The sequence below is a fragment of the Triticum dicoccoides genome, chromosome 5A (genome assembly GCF_002162155.2).
Source record: "Triticum dicoccoides isolate Atlit2015 ecotype Zavitan chromosome 5A, WEW_v2.0, whole genome shotgun sequence".
Taxonomy (NCBI): Eukaryota; Viridiplantae; Streptophyta; class Magnoliopsida; order Poales; family Poaceae; genus Triticum; species Triticum dicoccoides.
In genome coordinates, this window is record NC_041388.1 from 270378486 (window position 1) to 270397458 (window position 18973).

Consider the following 18973-nt stretch of genomic DNA (forward strand, 5'->3'; position numbering starts at 1 on the left):
CTCGTGGGGCCCTCGTGTCCTTCCCGGAATGCTACTTAATTTTCTATTTTTCTAAATATTCCAAAACGGAGAAATATTGCCTTAAAATTGTTTTGGAGTCGGTTTACTTACCGTACCACATACCTATTTCTTTTCTGAGTCTGAAACGTTCTGGAAAGTGTCTCTTATGTATTCCTCCGGGGTTACGGTTTCAATAATATTGGTTTCAACATTTATGGGATTATCTAAGATATAATGTTTGATTCTTTGACCGCTTACCACCTTCGGATTTGTGCCTTCAAAGTTATTGATTTTTATGGCACCGGAACGATAGACCTCCTTGATAACATAGGGGCCTTCCCATTTAGAGAGAAGTTTCCCTGCAAAAAATCTTAAACGAGAGTTGTATAGCAATACATAATCACCTACATTAAACTCACGCATTTGTATCCTTTTGTCATGCCATCTTTTAACCTTTTCTTTAAACAACTTGACATTTTCATAAGCTTGGGTTCTCCATTCATCTAGTGAGCTAATATCAAATAACCTCTTTTCACCAGCAAGTTTGAAATCATAGTTGAGTTCTTTAAAAGCCCAATATGCCTTATGTTCTAGTTCGAGAGGTAAGTGACATGCTTTTCCATATACCATTTTATACGGAGACATACCCATTGGATTTTTATATGCAGTTCTATCTCCCGCGTGGTGTCCTCCATAAGTTTCGGAGTGGCACTTGCGTAGGATCTGTTCATGTTCATGCTCAGGTACACAACGTCTAATAACACCATCTACTCCTTCTTTATAAAGATGTGGGTCATCCCAAAAGTAATGTCTCAAATCATAGAAGAACTTTTTCTTTTGTTGGTATGTGAAGCTAGGTGGTATAAATTTAGGAACTATGTAATTAGCATAATCAGCATACCAAGAGGTACTATGAGAAGTACTTATGACATTTCATTGTTCATCAGGAAAGCTATCATCAATAGGTAGTGGGTCATCAAGAACATTCTCTAACCTAGATAAGTTGTCTGCAACGGGGTTCTCAGCTCCTTTTCTATCAACAATATGCAAATCAAATTCTTGTAGCAAGAGAACCCATCTAATAAGTCTATGTTTAGCATCTTTCTTCTCCATAAGATATTTAATAGCAGCATGATTAGTGTGGATAGTTACTTTAGAATCAACAATATAAGGTCTGAACTTATCACAAGCAAATACAACTGCTAAAAGTTTGTTTTCAGTAGTAGCATAATTTCTTTGAGCATTGTCTAGAGTCTTACTAGCATAATGGATAACATTTAATTTCTTATCAACTCTTTTCCCTAGAGCAGCACCTACAGCATAATCGCTAGCATCACACATAATTTCAAAGGGTAAATTCCAATCAGGTGGCTGAACAATAGGTGCAAAGACTAATGCTTTCTTAAGTATTTCAAATGCTTCTACACAATCATCATCAAAGACAAACGGTATATCTTTTTGTAATAAATTAGTCAGAGGCCGAGAAATTTTTGAGAAGTCCTTAATGAACCTCCTATAAAATCCGGCGTGACCAAGGAAACTTCTTATACCTTTGATGTCCTTGGGACATGGCATCTTTTCAATAGCATCAACCTTGGCTTTATCAACTTCAATGCCTCTTTCAAAAACTTTATGCCCCAAGACAATACCTTCATTAACCATAAAGTGGCACTTTTCCCAATTCAAGACAAGATTAGTTTCTTCACATCTCTGCAAAACTCGATCAAGATTGCTCAAGCAATCATCAAAAGAAGATCAATAGACGGAAAAGTCGTCCACGAAAACCTCACAAATCTTTTCACAAAAGTCAGAGAATATAGCCATCGTGCATCTTTGAAAGGTAGCAGGTGCATTACATAAACCAAAAGGCATACGTCTATAAGCAAAAGTACCAAAAGGGCATGTAAAAGTAGTATTTAATTGATCTTTAGCCGACACAGATATTTGAGAGAAACTAGAATAACCATCTAGAAAGCAGTAATGTGTATGTTTGCATAATCTTTCTAGCATTTGATCGATAAAAGGTAAGGGGTAATGATCTTTCTTAGTAGCCATATTTAATTTGCGGAAATCAATTACCATCCTATAATCTGTAATAACTCTTTGTGGAATCAATTCATCTTTATCATTAGGAACAACAGTAATACCTCCCTTCTTAGGGACACAATGAACATGACTTATCCACTGACTATCAGCAACAGGATAAATTATACCTGCCTCCAGAAGCTTTAGTATTTCTTTTCTTACCACTTCTTTCATTTTAGGATTCATACGTCGTTGAGGATCACGAACTGGTCTGGCATCTGCTTCCAAATTTATTTTATGTTGACATAGAGTGGGACTAATGCCCTTAAGATCATCAAGAGTATATCCAATAGCAGCACGGTGCTTCTTCAGAGTTTTCAATAATCTTTCTTCTTCATGTTCTGAAAGGTTAGCACTAATAATAACAGGGTATATCTTCTTTTCATCAAGATAATCATATTTAAGATTATCACACAACGGTTTAAGCTCAAACACGGGATCACCCTTAGGTGAAGGGGGATCCCCTAGGATTTCAACAGGCAAACTGTGTTTCAGCATAGGTTCCTGTTTAAAGAATACTTCATCTATTTCCTTTCTTTCATTCATAAACATATCATTCTCATGGTCTAGCAAATATTGTTCTAAAGGATCACTAGGAGGTACAACAATAGAAGCAAGACCAATAATTTCATCCTTACTAGGCAATTCTTCTTCACGGTGTTGTTTACTAAATTTAGAGAAATTAAATTCATGAGTCATATCATCTAAGCCGACAGTAACAACATCCCTTGTGCAATCTATGGTAGCATTAACAGTATTTAAGAAGGGTCTACCAAATATAATGGGACAAAAGCTATCTTGTGGGGAACCAAGAACAATAAAATCAGCAGGATATTTAGTTTTCCCACACAAGACTTCAACATCTCTAACAATTCCCATTGGTGAAATAGTATCTCTATTAGCAAGTTTAATAGTAACATCAATTTCTTCTAACTCAACAGGTGCAATGTCATGCATAATTTCTTTGTATAAGTCAATAGGTATTGCACTAGCACTAGCACCCATATCACATAAGCCATGATAACAATGATCTCCTATTTTAACAGAAATAACAGGAATGCCTACCACAGGTCTAGGTTTATCTGTATCACGGGGTTTAGCAATTCTAGCAGTTTCATTACAGAAGTAAATAACATGCCCATCTATATTATCAGACAAGAGATCTTTAACAATAGCAATATTAGGTTCAAGTTTAACTTGCTCAGGAGGTGTATATGTTTTAATATTGCTTTTACGAACCACAGTTGAAGCTTTAGCGTGATCCTTTATCCTAGCAGGGAAATGTGGTTTCTCAACATAAGAAGTAGGAACAATAGGATCATTATAAGTAATAGTCTTTTCTTCAACTTTAATAGGTGCAGCTACTTTTACTTCTATGGGAGGATGATATTTAAAACACTTCTCCTTAGGGAGATCAACATAAGTAGCAAAAGATTCATAGAAAGAAGCTACTATCTCAGAATCAAGTCCATATTTAGTGCTAAACTTACGGAAAATATCGGTATCCATAAAAGATTTAACACAATCAAACTTAGGTGTCATACCTGACTCCTTACCATTGTCGAGGTCCCAATCTTCAGAGTTCCATTTAATTCTATCCAATAAATCCCATCTAAATCCAATAGTCTTCATCATAAAAGAGCCAGCACAAGAAGTATCGAGCATGGTGCGATTATTTTCAGAAAGCCGAGCATAATTTTTTTGAAGAATTGTTTCTCTTGGGAGCTCATGATTGGGGCATGAATATAACATTGATTTAAGCCTCCCCCAAGCTTGAGCGATGCTTTCTCCTTCGCGAGGCCAAAAAATATATATATATAATTGCGGTCACGATGAACAAGAAGCATAGGGTAATACTTTTGATGAAATTCCAATTTCAATCTTCTATAGTTCCATGATCCCATATCATCACATAGCCTATGCCATGTCAATGCGTCTCCCTTCAAAGATAAAGGGAAGACCTTCTTCTTAGCAACATCATCGGGTATACCTGCAAGCTTAAATAATCCACAAACTTCATCCACATATATTAGGTGTTCATCAGGATGCTTTGTTCCATCTCCTGTAAAAGGATTAGCTAGCAGTTTTTCTATCATACCCGAAGGATACTCATAAGGAATTTCATTTTCATATTCATTTTCAATAGGTTCAGTAGGTTGAGGAGCAACTCTTTTCTCTACTGGTCGGGGTGAAGATACTCCGAACAAGCCCCTCAGAGGATTACTTTCCATAGTAACAAGTGACAGTAAGTTTTAGCACACTATATAAATTTTTCCTTACCAAATTCCACCTACCAAAGGAGCTTCACTCCCCGGCAACGGCGCCAGAAAAGAGTCTTGATGACCCACAAGTATAGGTTATCTATCGCAGTCCTTTCAATAAGTAAGAGTGTCGAACCCAACGAGGAGCAGAAGGAAATGATAAGCGGTTCTCAGCAAGGTATTCTCTGCAAGTACTGAAATGAGTGGTAACAGATATTTTTGTGACAAGATAATTTGTAACGAGCAACAAGTAACAAAAGTAAATAAAGTGCACCAAGGTGGCCCAATCCTTTTTGTAGCAAAGGACAAGCCTGGACAAACTCTTATATAAGGAAAAACGCTCCCGAGGACACATGGGAATATCGTCAAGCTAGTTTTCATCGCGTTCATATGATTCGCGTTCGGTACTTTGATAATTTGACATGTGGGTGGACCGGTGCTTGGGTGTTGTTCTTACTTGAACAAGCATCCCACTTATGATTAACCTCTATTGCAAGCATCCGCAACTACAACAAAAGTATTAAGGTAAACCTAACCATAGCATGAAACATATGGATCCAAATCAGCCCCTTACGAAGCAATGCATAAACTAGGGTTTAAGCTTCTGTCACTCTAGCAACCCATCATCTACTTATTACTTCCCAATGGCTTCCTCTAGGCCCAAATAATGGTGAAGTGTTATGTAGTCGACGTTCACATAACGTCACTAGAGGCTAGACAACGTGCATCTCATCAAAATATCGAACGAATACGAAATTCACATGACTACTAATAGCAAGACTTCTCCCTTGTCCTTGGGAACAAACGTAACTACTCACAAAGCATATTCATGTTCATAATCAGAGGGGTAATAATATGCATAAAGGATCTGAACATATGATCTTCCACCAATTAAACCAACTAGCATCAACTACAAGGAGTAATTAACACTACTAGCAACCTACTAGCACCAATCCCGGACTTGGAGACAAGAATTGGATACAAGAAATGAACTAGGGCTTTGAGATGAGATGGTGCTGATGAAGATGTTGATGGAGATTGCCCTCTCCCGATGAGAGGATCGTTGGTGATGATGATGGCGATGATTCCCCCCTTCGGGAGGGAAGTTTCCTCAGCAGAACAGCTCTATCGGAGCTCTAGATTTGATTCGCCAAGGTTCCGCCTCGTGGCGGCGGAGTTTCGTCCTGAAAGGTTGCTTCTTATTTTTTTCTCGATGAAAGACTTCATATAGGAGAAGATGGTCATTGGAGAGCCACCAGGGGGGCCACGAGGTAGGGGGGCGCGCCCCCCTACCTCGTGAGAAGGGTGTGGGCCCCCTGGTCTTCATCTTTGGCGAGGATTTTTCATTATTTATTATAAGGTGTTCCATGGAGTTTCGGGAGTTTTGGAGTTGTGCAGAATAGGTCTCTAATATTTGCTCCTTTTCCAGCCCAGAATTTGAGCTGCCGGCATTCTCCCTCCTTGTGTAAACCTTGTAAAATAAGAGAGAATAGCCATAAGTATTGTGACATAATGTGAAATAACAGCCCATAATGCAATAAATATCGATATAAAAGCATGATGCAAAATGGACATATCAACGGTGTCTGGCTAGCATGTGAGAAGTAGTAGTACTAGTAGTTAGTGTATGTGTCTGTGTCGCCCGTATGTTTGTTTAATTAATTACGAGCATGTACTAGTACTACTCCCTCTGTCTAGGTGTATAAGTCATCTTAGGTTGTGCACGGCGACCAAGGCGGAGGGGAAAACGAGAGAACTTAATGGTTTTGCTAATTAATAGCATTGCATGCAACGAACTAACCACTACATGTCATGTTTGGTAGTCTCAAGTAATTGAAAACATGCATTTCCCACATCTCTTATTGGTTGATGTGTCCCGAAACAAGAAATTAGAAGGGAGTTAATCTACCGTGCCTAAGGCTGGTCATAGTGGGGAGTAACTTATACTAGTGTCATGTATATGACAACTAGTCTAAATTACTACCTTCAGAGTGCAAAGTAACATAGTAGTAGTGTCATAGATGGCTTCATTTATTAGCTTGTAGACTCATCTTGTATTGGGAAGCGCTATGTTACAGTAAATATTATGTTACTACTTCTCATTAACTACTTGCCACATAAGCAAAAATTTCTTGAGGGTGCTATGTTACTCGTTAAGTTACTCCCACTATGACTAGCCTAAGTGTTTTGGGATTATTTGGTTTTCGTAAGGTGACTTACACACCTAGACGGAGGGAGTAGTTACTATTGTAGTTTTTAGAGCAAATTACCAGTACATTAGCCTAGACTCAATGGAAAAATTCCTATCCTATGCATCAAATGGCATATCTTTCTCTATAGGAATTGAGATGCATGTCATCTCACTTCCTATGATTTTCATATTCCTATAAAATTCCCATCCTATGAACCAAAGGAGGCCTTTGCTAGAGTAACTACTGTAGCTAGTAGTACTACTGGTATAGTAGTTTTCTTCAAGAAGCAGAATTCAATGAAGTCATGATGGTTCCTTCGTCCGAGCAACTTCACAGTGGGAAAGGTTGGGCCTATGATTTGACGGCTCATTAGTAGTTACTGCGGCACGACGACCGGGGTGACTCTCCCTTGGAGTTCTACGGGCATGGCAAGTGGACCAGGATGGTCGACGTCCCACATGTCGGCGAATGGAAGTATTCTTTCCGTTATCGAGGAGCAAGGAAACCGCGTGGTATAGTATCATTGCTGATTTATATTTATTTTTTGTTTCTGGTGAATGCTAGCGTTTCAACTCTTACGACGAAGGAGTGCCAAACACGGCATGTGCTGGATGTCCCACACGTCAGTGAAAGGAGTGGGACATGAACAGCGTGGTAGAGCGTCTCCACTTCTGGGTCGAAGACCACATGTAGTAGTACTAGTGGTATGAACGATACAAAGTGCGACCCGGAGAGAAAGACATGTCTGGTTGGAAGGTCTCGGGGCATACACGTAAACAAATATAAAACCTAATATGTGCCTCCAATTAATATAGCAGTAGTAGAGTAGGCACGTACTCCATAACATCATCGGACATTGCACGTACTCATACTATTTGTGCCTTTCTACTTCACTTACTGCGCTACATTACTCAGGTTTGTACGTCCGGTGATGTTATGAAGTACAACATTTTTTTTTGAGATCAACATTTAGTGGTAGTAAGAGACAAATGCCTATATTTCACGCATGTTCATACTATTTGTGCCTTTCTACTTCACTTACTGCGCTACGTTACTCAGGTTCGTACGTCCACTCATGGGTACATGTCCGTCTCGTAGTTCCAGTCCCACGTGTTCTTCATAGATGGAACGATCCATAAATGTGGGCAACGGGAGTCCATATCATCGCAGTTAGTGTGGCTCCCCACGATGGAGACTCATCCAAACTATGGTCAGCCTCGACGCGGAGCAGTCGCGTGCACTGGGAAGCGGCACTCTCTTGGTTGTCACTGCTTCAAAGTCGGTGCCAATGAGAGGTCGCCTCCGCTCGGGCCAGGCATTAATGTGACACTGACGTTCCGGGGCGACGCTGACCGTTTCACGCGGGAAGCGCGCACCGGCAAGGGAGGGAGGTTGGGTCGGCCAGGGCGGTCAGACACGGGTGTGGTGGTGGTACTGGTAGTTTGCAAAACAACTCAATTATTGCACTTAGTTTCCTAAGAAAATGTGGTAAAAAATGTTACTCCACAACCCGCTTCCCTTCTTCCTCTTCCACCGCCCGCGCACGTCCGCAGGAAGCGACCGGTCAACCCTTATATAGGAGTGCTAGCACAAAAAGATGCATGCATGACCACTAAATTTTTTAGATTAAAGCGCCACTCCGGCGGGAGTATGGCGTATGTCATTACCTTCGGCCGGGCCATGGCTACCGGGCTACGGCGACCAGAGAAGAGGCGGCGGGAGGGGAATGAATGCGGCTACTTTTTGGGTTCCCCGTCCGGCTTAAATAAATGCGCACCACCACTTGTACTCGCGGGTACACAAATTGTAACATACGTGTCTTCTTAAGTGGGCGTCACGTAACTGGTGTGTGTGAGAGATTCTGAGAAACAGAGTGCGTGTGTGCGACTCTACTCTTCAAACATGTACCCAACCTTTTGCATCGGTATATAAGTATAATGATATTACACTTTTAGCTAGTGATTTACGTGGCCATGTTAACGTGGTTGTGCAAAAAAATGTGTCTTCCTGCTCATGATTTGCATTATATAATTACTAGCAAGATGCTCGTGCATTGCATGGAACATCAATATGCATTTTTTTTTACAAAACACCTATTGTGATTGACCCATGCAGAAGTAATCCCATGTGTAAAAACTAATGATATCTCGAGAATTTTATCAGAAACTGGTGTCTCGACAATTTCATCGAAAAAATGAAAGATGAGAGATAAGGTGAGGAGGAGTGGAGCGTGGTGGTGACTCATGGTCGGACTGGGCGGTGGCATGGGGATGGACGGCGCCAGCGGCCACCATGCTAGATTGTTCTAGAGACTTCCTTTTTTAATTGCTTAGCAATGAGGTTGTGGGAGATAAGGACGATGAATGAGGCAAGGCCTTGTCTTTAAATGTGAAGAGAGGTGTAGGTATCTTTTGTAAAATTGTCATAGTTTTCTTTATATCCGTCAGATATAGATCGGACGGTCTATATTACAAGATGGCAGGCACACCATCATCACCAACTCGTTTTTTATAAGAGTAGAGATGATAAGTTTGCTAACTACTAAAGTAAAATGGAATTTGTCCGTGTTATACAAGTAAATTAAGTTGATTGCTTATCATACAGGTAAGGTTGGACGAAGGGTGGTAGGAACAAATGCTCCACCTAGAGCATGTGTTTGTGCGATGGAGTCTTAGTGTGTGTGGGGGGGTGCGTGTGTGTGTGTGACACAAGGTCCTTGGTGGAGGATGTAATTTAAGTGTGTGTGGCTTCATCATAGTGTATGACAGAGGCCACCAACGAGGGGGTGCAAGAAAGAAAAGGCCCGTAGAGAGGGAAGAGAAGGCGTGTGCGCGTGAGAGGAGTCGACATCGAGAGAACGTGTTTGTTCGAGAAACACCAAGGAAGACTACTATATATCGATGGTGCATGTAGGTGGGAATTAAACAAAGGGATGTCCTTATTGGTTTCGGGGATATTGGGGAAGAGTGAGAGGGGGGGGGTAGCTAGAAGGAGATTGTTAAGTGTGAGTGTGTGTTTTACCCATCCAGGAGGAAGTTATGTGCATACACGAAGAGAACGATTCGATGTGGCGTTAGGGTTGAGGGTAATTAACTACGTATGGAGACATAGGAGACCTTGAACGTGCATGTGCGAGAGGTATACATGTATACGTGGGATGTGTGTGTGTGTGTGCGCGCGAGCATGATCGAGATAAAAGAAAGAAGACATAAGTCATAAGATCAACGATATGGGAGAGATCGGTATGACAATATGCATGCATGTGAGAGTGCATGGAAGAAGGCTCGATAATTGAGCATGTGTTTTTGTCTTTAAGAGATAGTGGCGTGGGCTGAAGCATGCATCTATGGCAAGCAGAGGGAGCGAGACACAACGATTGTGCAAAAGAGATCAACCTATAAATGCATGTATGGAGAGACATACATAGTGTGGGTGATAGGAAGCAAGAGTGTGTGCGAGAAAGAAATGTTGATGGAGAAACTACAAATATATACAGAGACAGAGATGCTAGCTAGAGGGACATCGGCTAGTTTGAGTGTTGGCGATGACCGCCGGGTGGTTTAGAGGGTGAAGTTATGTGTGTGTGAGAGAAAGATAAAATGAGGGCACTTGACTGCATGTAGAGAGAAACATATATAGTGTGCATGATAGGAAGCAAGAGTGAGCGCGAGAAAGAAGGTTGATGGGGAAACAGATAAACAAAAAGATAAAGATGCTAGCTAGTGTGTGTTAGAGATAGGAGTTGAGTGGATCAGAAGGCTGAGTTATGTGTGTGGGTGTGAGAGAGATAGAGAGAGTGTGCATGTGAGTCACATACAAACAAATATCAAAGAGAAATTAGATCCCGAGAGACAGATTTTTGTGTCTGCGAGAGAGAAAGATATGTCACAACGAGGGTGATAGCTAGAGAGAGATATGACGGAACGTAAGATATCTCTAGGGAGAGAGAGTGTGTGTGAGTGACATACAAGAGAATGGTGGAGAGATATGAGACCCTGGGAGACAGAGTTTGTGTTTGTGTGTGAGAAAGAGATATTTAAGAGGAAGAGTTGTAGCTTCTCATATGTAAGGAGCGAAAGACATCTCTGTGAGAGAGTGGGTGTGCGAGTGGCACACAGGGGAATAGTAGAGAGAAATGAGACCCCGGGAGACGAAGTTTGTGTTTGTGTGAGAGAAAGAGATTTCACATGGAGAATCATAGTTAGAGCCACATAGCAGGGAGCGAGATATATTTAGAAAGAGATAAAGTGATGAAGGTCGAGGGAGAGAGTACCGGCAGTGTGTTGCGAAGATAAAAGATCATTGTCGACATACAGGTAGCACGAGAGATACCCGAGAGACGATGAATGCGTATAGGTCTAGAGAGATACTCCTATATAATCATGAGTGATAGCTATATGAGACGAATATTTGGATTAAAGGGGATTCAAATATTTAAATCGGAGATCACAACATCGATAATATCATGACGCAAATTGGTGTATCAAACATGCATATTCATTTGAATTTGGGGACACGTGTAATGTTATATAGTTTATCAATATTAGTGATCCATAGATTCATTAATTAGAGACAATGCATGCTTTATATGCAATTAATGTGTAAACAGGATTACACTATATGTTGCGTGTGTGAAACACATTATACATGTTTGAGAAGTAAAAAACTGCATGAAACACACATTAATTGGAGACAATTAGCGAGGAATGCATACATTGTATTTCAACATAAAGTGGTTTCAAATATATGGAAATCCAAATTAATATGAATACATCCTTATGAATCTGAGATCATACCATTTGTAAACCATATTTATCTATAAAGGGTGTTGTGCTTTTGAAAGTATATACAAAAATGATGTATGTAGAATTTTATTCGAATCGCAATTGGATCCTGGACGAACAAAAATAGAATACAAACTGGATTCGAATTTAGTTGGCACGGTAAAATTACACTCTTGCTCTGCAAAAATATGAACAAAGCGGGGAAAGTCATAGTAACCGCCCGAAACCAAAATCTGTGAGATGGAAATTACTGCCTATCCCTGACATGCAAAGCCTATCGACTCGATTTCTATAGGTTTCGATAGGGGTAGGTTTGTAATTTCACTCAAACATGACATAACAGTCTCTCACCCGGATTCATACATGGTGGGCGCCAAAACACAGTGTCTCCTCGGACGAAATCGACTCCCTCCCCAATTCATACACGGTGGGTGCCAAAAAGAAACTCTCGTCGGCAAATATTCGGTGTATGCGAGATTACCGTCCTATCCCCAACCGATTAATATAGTTGTGATGTAGGAAATTTTAAACGGGGGCTAAGTTTGTAAATTTCCTCGCATTTGGGACAAGCGCACCCTGAAGACATGGTTCCCCCTTCCTCTCTCCCTCCATTTCCCCATTCGTAATATGTGGGTGCCAAAACAGCCTCTCCATCCGCTACCCCATCCACCGCCGTCCTCCTCCAACATGCCGGAGCCGATACCCCGACGCCGTCGTCCATTACAAGAGATCGACCTCTCTCATCCGCGGCTTCGGACCAGGATCCTTGCATCCCATCCTCTCGCTTCATCCCCGCCGTCGTCCACCTTGTCAGCGCCGCTCCTACGACCGTCTCGTCCACCGTGCCCCGCCGCCACCGTCTACCCTCCTAGATTTGCTTCCACGCCGCCGACAGCCATCGCTACCGCAACACCACCAAATTCTCAGCAGATGCATACATGGCGCCACACCAGAGGCGGTACTCTTTCGTATCTGCTCAACTTATTTATCGTAGCAAGAAAATAGATCGCCACTGCTTTACTCTGATTTTCTTGTCCATCACTTACTTGCTAGTTGAAAGAAAACATTGGTTGCGAAGTTGCCTTTGTCCGGTTTGCACCTTCAGATCCGCCATGGCACGCTCAACACTATACTCGCAATGCTTATGGTTTTCCCCTTCTATATTCCACACTAGTTAAATGACAGTAGACTAAATTTCAAAATTGGGTCAGTCGATTTTTCAGAGCTCGTCGGAGTTCGCCGGTGCGAATGAAGGGTCTCGTGTGGGGACGATGGTTGTGGGGGCGGTGGTGGGGCCTCGCTGAACAAAGAAAACTCGATGCGGGTGGGGCAGGGGTGGGGGTGGGGGTGGCGGAGGAACACAGGCGGTGGGGGTCGGTTCAGGGGACGGCGGGGGGCGGTGGTTCGGCCGGCGGCGCGTGCGGTGTTTTGTATGGGAAGAATCGGAGACGAGGAATAAGAAGGGTTAGGAGACGTAGGATCTTCATCCAACCACCTGAAATGGTCGACTGACCCAAATGACAAAAGTCACGCGATTTGCATGCAGACATGTAGAATATGCTTCCTCTTCTATTCTTTAACATGTTCCTGTTCTGTTCTTCTTTAGTAAGCACGGTATGTTCCTTGTCAAGAAGGGGGCCAGGGACATCTGCAGTCGACACCTCTACTGGGCCGGTTCTGCTAAATGATTTCGCACTTTGAGTTGGTCTACCATAATACCCCGGAAATGGTGGGAGTCGCGCGGTCTTTGATAGACTAAGCTGATAGTAACAGCTGTGCGCCTTCAGATGAATAGAGCTGGCCTGTAGGTGATCGATAGGCTGCATATTAGTAACAGCAAAACCCTATGTTTTCCAGCCAGTTCCGCTTTCCCGATTTATTTATGGTGGTTATGGTGTACCCCTATTATCTACACTATGATCTGCCTACTGGCTCTATGCCCTTATTATCATGGTTTGGCAATAAACTTTCTATATGGTATATTATGAACCTATTGTCTACCAACTATCCTTACATCTGGGGGCCCCAACAGGGAGCTTATTTTTTGTGTAGTTGTGCCAGATTGTATTAATCTACTCACCATATTACAACACACATGGGCTCTCTCATCAGAATCCAGTGATAGCACACAAGGGTTTACAGGGAGCCTCTATTATATTACAATATCATCCGCATTACAAAGATAATCTCACTACTATTTGTGTTTTCATGCTTTACATATATTGTACATAATCACAATGAATATAAGAATGTGCACATTAGAAGAATATTGTGGAACAGTTCATTGGGTAACAAACTTGGCATCAAGGGATTGAGGTCCATTGTGGAAGAAATGAAGCCCACATGCTCCCGACCTATCGATTCGTATTCAGAATATGATCCTAATGACTATTCTGAGCTCAAGGAGTCAAAGGCAGATGGCCTATCTTGTCAACCCAATAAGGTGCTTGTTCTAATTTGGCAAGGTTTTATTGGTTGCACACATCTTGCATAAGGTGTCTTGCATTTCTTTTGCTTCATTGCACCGTCATCTGCTTAGTTTACTCATGATATATGTGAAGATGCCATCCCATCCATTATCAACACCTATTCCATTTGTCTTCATACCATGTTTTTTTATTCAAATGTTGTTCTTGTGTTTCAGACATCCAAAAGGAAGAGGGTGATTGTAGAACCTGAAGGAGTACAAGAAAAGTCCTTGAAAAAGGTGGTGCTACCGGAGAAATCACATAGCACCCGACGTATATTGGCGATAGAACCAGTGCCGCAAAACCTAGGATATCGCAACTATGTTGGTCGCTGCTTTTCTCTTGTGAGTATGTATTGTCCTATCGATGTCCTTACATTCATACCTGGTGGATTATGTGACATCATTGTGCATTATATCTTGCTTATCCACTGTTCGCTCCAAATTATCATATCTATATTAATGCTTAAATTAATGTAGAATAAACCGAGTGCCTATGAAGAAATTTAGTTCTGCATTGTTCTTGTAAGTATCTGTTGTCCTTCATCACTGTACTTATATTTGTCAGCTAGTTCTTCATGTACACTTTGCAGCTTATTTTCCCTTGTCCTCCATTTTTCTACACATCAGATCTACATTTACTCTTGCCAAAATATTGAATAAAACCAATGTTACTGAAGAAGTTTAGCTCAGCATTGCTCTTGTCAATGCCTTCTGCCTGTATGTTGTATTTACATTTGTACTCTGCATCTTAAGTTAAATAATTGCCATTTGTTCCTATATTTTCACATCTATATTTACTCTTAACCAAATGTAGAATAAAGGCAATACTCTTGAAGAAGAGTGTGCGGTAAACTTCTTGAATCCCCCCATCAATATGGACAAGGCTTTTATAGAGCATGTCTTCACTACTAATGTAAGTTTGTCCTCCTCTAGCCTTCAAACTTTGTTGTTTATATTTGGATAGCTATGAGTGCAAATGTTGTTTATTTTTGTCGTCTGCATCAAATTGCTTGTTCAAAGTTTATAAAGTAGAAGTACATAAACATAAGTTTGTCCTTCTCAATTTCAGTCTTTAGTTGTACAATCTAGTTCCTTATTCATACCATGTAAATTAAACAAACATAGCAAGCTATCTTATTTAGCACTATGTGTATGCTTGTGTTCTTGGTCTGTAATCCAGTGGTGTGGTGAGACTACCAACAACAGCACAATGTCATATCCTGCTATGTCTCAACTATGAACAATGCCATATTATATTAATATTATTTAAATCGTGTCTCTTTATTTACCAATCTGAAATGGTATAAATTGACAGTGCACTCACCATTCATGCTTATATGTTGTTTAGAAATACATCTATGCTTGTGTTCTTGATCTATAATCCAGTGGGCTGGTGAAGCTGGCCGCTCCTGCACAATCCCATTTCCTGTCATCTAAACTATGAACAATGCCTATTATGTTAATGCTATTTTAAACCATGTCTCTTTATTTCTGACAAAGAAATGATATGAATTGACAACGTTGATGCTTATACGTACAAAACATGTTATCTACCTACTTGTTTCTCTTTCAGGGTGACAAAACTACTGCTAGGAAGAACTGCCACAATGATAGTGAGACGAACCCATTGTTTGTCCCTCTAACACATATTCCAGAGGAGAAGGCAACACATATTGAAGGTAGGGATACAACCACGAAGCCACATCTCGATGTAGTGTCAAACTTACTCAGTGACACAAGCTCGATGAAGTCGCCGCCTGAATCTGTTTGACTTCTTCAGTCTGAAATTCAAGCAGAAATACATGCTTCCGCTCAAATACGACTGGAACTCCAATCTCTTTGCAAGATTAACCATAAGTATGGGACGTTTATTGATGCTATGCAGCTTAAGTTGGTGGATATGAGCACCAAAGAATCACAGTCTCATCAGGTTGCTAAGCTGCTTGTGCTGCAGCTCCTGGACTGGGCTAACCTTTCTTGAACTGTGTTGAAGTGTTGTCGGTTATATCTATTATTTTGTCCACCTGTTAACTTCCACTAGTGGCGACATGCCCAGTTTATGTAATCTGTTGTCTGGTTGCCCTTTATTATCACTGGCGGCGAACTCTGATGCCGAGGGGATGTAATATGCTATAATCTCTTTGTTGTATAGTCTAGGTTTATTCTTGGTCGGTATGCTGTAATTTAGGGCAGAAGGTTCAGTGGATCTCAGTGTTGTCGGTCTTCAGGATGGACCGTCACTCATATGGGCCAAAACCTAGGCCTATAATCATCTTGGGCCATTAGCAGTTCTAAACCTATAGTTGTTTCCCGCCTTTAACAGGCCGAGTAAAGTTCTGTCCAGCTGGGCCAGAGAATACAATGGGCTTTTAACAGGCTAAAATCTAGATTGGGCTAGCGTTGAGCCGAAAAATTCACGGGCCAATATAGGTTGAAACTGCCTAAGGCCCATGTTTGGCCCAAATAGGATGAGCAGTTAACAGACCAAAATATATCTCGGGCCTGTTTGGCCCAATAAAATTATGGGCTTTAAGCAGGCCGGTATCTACGTGGACCATAGGCCTAAAAGTGTCATGGGCCATTATCAGATGGGCTGTAAGTAGGACGGATTCAACGCGGGTTGTAATTAGGCCCAGCTGTTACACGGGCCATTAATAGGCCGATAGGCCAGTTGGGCTGAAATTTATCCATGAAGTCTACGGGCCGTTAAGAGGCCTAAAGTTACTTCAGACAAGAAATAGCCCAATTTCTGCATGGGCCATTAAATGGCCTAAAGTTAAACCGGGCCGACAATGTCCCAGATGCACCATGGGCCGCTAACAGGCCGAAACTATTATCGGGCCGAACTAGTAAATGCGCATTTAACACGCTGAAATATAAATCTGTCTTAGTATGGGCCCAAAAGTACAGTGGCCTATTAACGGGCCTGATCTAATATGGGCTTTAATTTGGCCCGAAACACGGCAGGCTGCGAACGGGCCTGATTTGGTATGGGCCTCAATTTGGCCCAAAAGATGGCAGGCTATTAACGGGCCAGCCCACTAGTGTCTGAAAAAACATGGTGGGCCTTTAGCTGGGCCGGCCCTTTCACCGGAATGGGCCTCTGTTGGGCCGTGCCTCGTGTTGACGTATCATAGGCGCCTCCTGTCCAATGAGTGGATGACATCTGTCCGAACGTTGAGCCGACACGTGTTTCCTCCGGCCAATGAGAATTTTACACGTGGAAAATTCCCAATGGCTCGGGCTGTTAATGGGTTATCGGATCCAAAACCGGACCCGATAGCTTAATGGCGTCCCGTTACGGTGGATGCCACGTGTCGGTCTCCCTTGACAAAAGCACTTCTATGACGCACGATTTATTGTCATGGAAGTGGATGTTGGGTTTCGTAGTAATTTCAAAAAATTTCCTACACACACGCAAGATCATGGTGATGCATAGCAACGAGAGGGGAGAGTGTTGTCTACGTACCCACGCAGACCGACTGCGGAAGCGTTGACACAACGTAGAGGAAGTAGTCGTACATCTTCACGATCCAACCGATCAAGCACCGGAACTACGGCACCTCCGAGTTCGAGCACACGTTCAGCTCGATGACGATCCCTGGACTCTGATCCAGCAAAGTGTCGGGGAAGAGTTCCGTCAGCACGACGGCGTGGTGACGATCTTGATGTACTACAGCAGCAGGGCTTCGCCTAAACTCCGCTACTGTATTATCGAGGACTATGGTGGCTGGGGGCGCCGCACACGGCTAAGGAATAGATCACGTGGATCAACTTGTGTGTTCTTTGGGGTGCCTCTGCCTCAGTATATAAAGGACCAAAGGGGGGGAGGCTGGCCGGCCACATAGGGTGTGCCAGGAGAGTCCTACTCCCTCTGGGAGTAGGATTCCCCCCCCCCAATCCTAGTTGGAATAGGACTCCTTGAGGGGGGAAAGAGAGAGAGGGGGCCGACCACCTTTCCTAGTCCTAATAGGACTAGGGGAAGGGGGGAGGCGCACAGCCACCTTGGGCTGCCCCTTTCTCCTTTCCACTAAAGCCCACTAAGGCCCATATAGCTCCCGGGGGGTTCCGGTAACCTCCCGGTACTCCGGTAAAATCCCGATTTCACCCGGAACACTTCCGATATCCAAACATAGGCTTCCAATATATCAATCTTTACGTCTCGACCATTTCGAGACTCCTCGTCATGTCCGTGATCACAACCGGGACTCTGAACAACCTTCGGTACATCAAAATGCATAAACTCATAATGTAACTGTCATCGTAACCTTAAGCGTGCGGACCCTACGGGTTCGAGAACAATGTAGACATGACCGAGACACGTCTCCGGTCAATAACCAATAGCGGGACCTGGATGCCCATATTGGCTCCTACATATTCTACGAAGATCTTTATCGGTCAGACCGCATAACAACATACGTTGTTCCCTTTGTCATCGGTATGTTACTTGCCCGAGATTCGATCGTCGGTATCCAATACCTAGTTCAATCTCGTTACCGGCAAGTCTCTTTACTCGTTCCGTAATACATCATCTCACAACTAACATATTAGTTGTAATGCTTGCAAGGCTTATGTGATGTGCATTACCGAGAGGGCCCAGAGATACCTCTCCGACAATCGGAGTGACAAATCCTAATCTCGAAATACGCCAACCCAACATCTACCTTTGGAGACACCTGTAATGCTCCTTTATAATCACCCAGTTACGTTGTGACGTTTGGTAGCACCCAAAGTGTTCCTCCGGCAAACGGGAGTTGCATAATCTCATAGTCATAGGAACATGCATAAGTCATGAAGGAAGCAATAGCAACATACTAAACGATCGGGTGCTAAGCTAATGGAATGGGTCATGTCAATCAGATCATTTAACTAATGATGTGACCTCGTTAATCAAATAACAACACTTTGTTCATGGTTAGGAAACATAACCATCTTTGATTAACGAGCTAGTCAAGTAGAGGCATACTAGTGACACTCTGTTTGTCTATGTATTCACACATGTATTATGTTTTCGATTAATACAATTCTAGCATGAATAATAAACATTTATCATGAAATAAGGAAATAAATAATAACTTTATTATTGCCTCTAGAGTCACTTGCACTAGAGTCAATAATCTAGATCACATCACCATGTGATTAACATTGATAATTCACATCATCATGTGATTAACGCCCATA